Source organism: Austrofundulus limnaeus, unplaced genomic scaffold (assembly GCF_001266775.1).
Source record: "Austrofundulus limnaeus strain Quisiro unplaced genomic scaffold, Austrofundulus_limnaeus-1.0 Scaffold270, whole genome shotgun sequence".
NCBI lineage: Eukaryota > Metazoa > Chordata > Actinopteri > Cyprinodontiformes > Rivulidae > Austrofundulus > Austrofundulus limnaeus.
This window is the reverse complement of record NW_013952672.1, coordinates 47,366-52,625: the sequence shown is the minus strand read 5'-3', so window position 1 is coordinate 52,625 and position 5,260 is coordinate 47,366.

The window sequence follows — 5,260 nt, the reverse complement described above, 5'->3', positions numbered from 1 at the left end:
CGTCACCTTTTGGAGAAGCTGGCAGAAATCCTCTTTGGAAAAGTAAGAAGGCATCTTGAAGCTTTTACTCACTCTCAGTAAATGATGTTTCAAAAATCTCTGGTTCTTCAACAGCCAAAAATAAAATCCAATGTTCTTTACTTATTCAAGATCAACCATCACGGTTGGTGGTCACCAGCGTATCTCTGTACAGTAACAAAGTGTTTGTACTTAGTTACTTTACAACTCTGCGTTAACCTATAATTATATTCACAGCTTTCTTGTATTTCCTGACTTATCTCACCAAATCTCGACCAAATCATAACAATAGAAAATTAAAACACAAAACCTTACTTAGCCAGGGCTCTCAAGTCTCACGCAGTGAGCATGACACACACGCATCTGAGGGTCTTACACGCTCTCACGCCACACCCCCACTTTCTCATGCTGAGAACAGACTAACACCAAAAACTCAACTCCTGTCCAGTTTATCATTATAAAAATACAAGCATTGATATAAATCCAGTCCACGTTCTCACCACAACATGTGATGTTACACTCAAGGACATGCCAGGTTGTTATCCACTCTGTTTTCACACCAACCTTCTCTAACTGTAAACAGCGGTTCTGTGGAGCCAGCGGGGAGAAGCTGCAAATGAAGCGACCCAGAGCGTGCTCCCTCCCAATTTAAAAAAAAAGAGAGAAAAGAGGTGAGCCTCGATGGTCAAAACATGTTAGAAAGAAAGAAGAAAGAGATGGATAGAAAGGAAAAATTTTGTGCGAAATGCAGCCAAATGAACAGATATTTTCTGAGATAAAGGGGCCAACGTTAGGTTGAACCCAGCCGAGATACACAGACCCAACAGAACCAGTGTAAGAGTAGAGAAGGAGAATGAGGATGAGCAGTTCTGATTAGACACTGTGTTTTTATACTGTAAATCAAGTAATTGTGTTAAAAACCAGGTATTCGTGTTAAAATGATGGTTCCACTTGCATCCGTAGAGCAATCAGATTAGAGGCCTCCAAACCAAGCTCTCAGGATGAATTTAAACCTCAGCCTCTCCTGATCTTGAGTGGAAAATGTCTGACTTACCTCATGACATTTTTGACTGAACATAAATCATAAAATGCTTTTCATATAATTCAACAATTACTCTAAACATAACATCTGATCAAGAAGTTTATTACTGACGTATTCAACCTTTAAATCTGACAGGTCTATAAAGTAGTCATTACTGTCAGTTTCTAGTGTAGGGTGTAGCCAACAGGATGCAAGAACAGGTGAAACTATCCTACACCACCCAACCTTACTAGCCTGGTTTAAACCAGACCCTGTCCTTCACTTTTCTTCGTACAAGGGTCTGGACTTGATGCATAGAGAATCGATTTCTTGCAGGAGGCGTGCCCTCTGCTGAAGTTTAAAATGATTGGATCAGTTGGCTGCGACATATGTGGCTGTGACAGAGGCTAAGCTAAGAAGCTAACCGGAAATCGCGTGTGCTGTAAACAACCCTACTGAGAGGAGARAAGTACCGAGCCGAACGAGACGACTGTAAATGAGAGCTGCTGCTTTGTCAGACAAATTTAATATAATTTGGAAGCCTTATCAATACGGACTGGCTTCATTCACTTCCTCCACTGCCGTATGCTAAAATAACTAGCAGACACTGCGCAGAAAGTCGACGTCATTCAAAGCTCCTCCTTCTGTTCTCTGATTGGCCCAGGTAAAATAAACTACAAGCAGACACTGCGCAGAAAATTGACGTTCTGTTCTCTGATTGGCCCGGCTAAAAATCTGCCAGTGAAATCCATCTCAATGGGAGAAGTCCCAGACTGCTCCGTCTGGGACTTGAAGGGAAGAGTGAAGGTAAGTAAACGGAAGCTAGGGAAGGGAAGGGAAGGGAAGGGAAACTAGAATTGAGAGGAGCTGCGTAGGAAGGCAAGGGCCAGGCTAAACCTTACAACTGAGACTGTTAAAATACACCAGAATGCCGGAAATGGCATCTAATTCATTCAAAATTTTCTGGGGGAGGACCCCCAGACCCCCCACCAGAGTGATTTTACACACTGTTTTCTCTTTTATTAAACACCATACAGCCCTGATCACAATTGTTGGCAAAAGTCCAAATATGCAAATTGGACAATGACATTATTTAGCAGCTTTTAGGACAGCCGAAAGCAACTTTTGGCAACAGTGTTCAGTGGCTCGAAATCTCACTCCAAGCTCAGGTCAAAACTTGAGAGCCCTGTTAGCAGACAAAAGAACTAGACCTATAACCTTCATAAAACTGTCCGAGTTGTTTCCAGGCTGATGCTTAAAGATTCCACCATTTTTCCCAGGATAACAATTTGCTTATGTTGATTTCTTGATAAAAAGTATTAATTATTTGCTGGTAAAAGTTTGCGGTTTAGCTACCTTGAAGATAATGATCCTTGTTATTTTCCCCCCCTTCAGGACCTAACAGGACCGCAAACATATGTGGCCTTCTTGAACGGTATTAATTATGAATCAGCTAATACCAGGTTTGGCCCTGAAATGATGCTTTGTTATTGTAATGAGTCACTCACCTTATGCAAGATCTTGCCATGATGCAAGGCCAGCAGAGAGGAGTTTCAATATTTATGATGCAAGCTGATGTGTTCCTTCCCATCAGTCTGCTGGGTTCAGCTCGTTCTTGTCTTGATAACACACACAGTCCTTCAGCTGTAAATAAAAGAGAGAAGTTCGAGGCTCAGAGTGTCCTTGTCTGCTGTGAGTAAAGATTTTAAATGAGCTGTATCTGAGGGGTGTTGCATCATGCCACGAATGAGTTTTGTCATTCTGAATAAATGTTGGTTTCAAAAAATACCTCAATACAGAGATAATCTTTTACAAGCATGGTTATAGAAATCAACCAGTCATGTTTTGTATTATGTTGAATAAGTGAAAAATTTCTAAAAAGAAAAAAAAAGTTGGAAGGTACAGGGTTAGGTTTCTAATAATATAAGTTAACATGTTGATGTTTTCATATATAAGCTAGAAAAGAATAAAGGAGATCCAAGATTTTAAAGCAGCTGCTATTGGCTCAGTTGGGTCACTATGGTACTAACACACATCTCTGTGGCACTCTTAATAAGATAGGCAAACCAACAGATTAAATATGATAAAGTGTGATAACAGACGTTGCACAAAACGTAAGTAAGTTTGTGTTTGATTGATTATTTCTTATTGTAACAATGCTTCTTGGTAATAAATTTGTTGTAAACCCTGTTATTTACCCTAATCGGTGCCACATGTCTCAGGAAAATCCCTTTCTTTGAGCAAATGAAAATCACTAACACCAAAACTCTCTGCCAAACAGCTTTTACAGACTGAAAAAGCTGTTTGGCAGTGAGTTTTGGTGTTTATTTGACTGAATGATGGAAGTCTGATGTAACAAGTCAGTTTAAACGTAGAAGAACCATACACAGCCACAACAGCCTAGAATCTCATCCTCATGCTGCTCCCCAGCTCAGTCCCGCACTGTAGGATGACATATTATTCTTTAACCATCATTAGTTTATGTGGTTTAATCTGTCCCTCTGGAACAAACAGCACACCTGGGCTGATCTCTCAGGTGTTCACTGCAGAAAGGTCATTCCATCCTGTTCTCTCCCAAACTCTGGAGGAAGTCTCTGTGGAGGAAGTGGGTGGAAATATAAGCTTGCCACTGCTCACAGGGCCCAGTCAGGTGCCTGATTGTCAGCCTTTTAGGGTTCCAGAAGCTCAAAACATGAGCCTGTTTAGTCTGCCCTGCTGCTCAAACCAACTATGCATTTTTCTAACAAATGGAAAGTATTAAAGGAAAATGAATCAGGTTTTCCATGGTGCAAGATGTTTGGTCAAAAAGGACTTCTAAAAATTAAGAACTTTTCCACCAAATGCAAATTTGCTTTTTTTTTGTGCGCCATTTATTATTTGATTAAAAATTCATTTTTGAACTCTAAGTGACATAATCATCTTCATCTCATACAACAAATTTTTATGTGACTTCAGTGCAGTGTGTTAGGTAAAGTTAAAAATAAGCTTCACTTTCAGTTTTGAGATGAAAGTTCTGAGCTCAGAAACGACAGAATTCAATAAGCCAAAATACCTGATGTATAAACTATAACAAGTTAGATTTGATAAAAGATTTTGTTTCCCAAAATTTTGGGAATAGACAGCTCAAACATTTTTTGCAATTAGTTTTATTTAATTATGTTACTTTGATAGGTTAGGGTCAGGGCTTCATTTCATGTTATTTTGTATTTGTGTCTTGTTGCCTTTTTTCAGAATAACATATATTTAGCTTGGCCATTGCATTTCTACGCAGTTCCACTCAATTGTAGTTTCCCTTCTCTGCTCCATCTGGGCTGTCTCCCATACACAAGGATTTCTCTGGTAGAATTTCAACCAGGCCAATCAGCAAACATGAGGAGGAGTTGTGAACCACAATGTTGATTTTCTGGACTGTTTTAGTCTGCGTGTAATTTAGCAATGGCAGCAGAGGAAGTGAATGAAGCCATTCAGTTGAAAAAGCTTCCAAACTATAGCCTATATGCCACAGACAAGGTCCAGCATTTGATGCCACTCCCAACACTTGCGGTTCACGTCAACACAGTGTTAGCGAAAGATTTTTTCACCCAAAACCGACTCTTAATGATCTCCACAGTACAGAATTAGCATATTACATGTACCAACATTAACACAGGACATGTACAGGTCCAGCCAAGTGGAAAAAAAATCACTCCAAAGTGGATTAAAGCCATAAAAACAAAGGAAAGATGTTCATGTTTATGGTTCCAGAATTTAGCCTTTTTCGTTATTCCTTGGCTTCTTGTTCCGTGAATTTTTCACGTAGAGCTGTGACACTTATATTGTTGGAAAGAGCAGAGTCTGGGCTTTAAATTGATGGGCTACTTGTGTGGTTTGGATCGTTTTCCCTGACGTTAGTGAGCTGAAAACGTAATGATTATCAGGCGGAGGTTCTGCTGCTCTCGGTGTTCGGGGGGACAAGGGAGGGCGCTCGTCACTCGGCTTTAGTCTACGCTGTAATATACACTCTAACAAGGTTTTACTTTTACATAAAATTCATGACGAAGTCACATAAAAACATTTCATATAACACAAACACGCGAGCAGGCACACACACCTACCTTTGTGCCGGCTGCTGTGTTAGCTTACTGCTAGCTGTCGTGTGGAGGAGGTCTTTCCTCTGTCAGTCTTGGCAGTAAAAGGGGATAAATGTACATTTCCCTTTTGTAACCTCCGTCTTCTCATTTC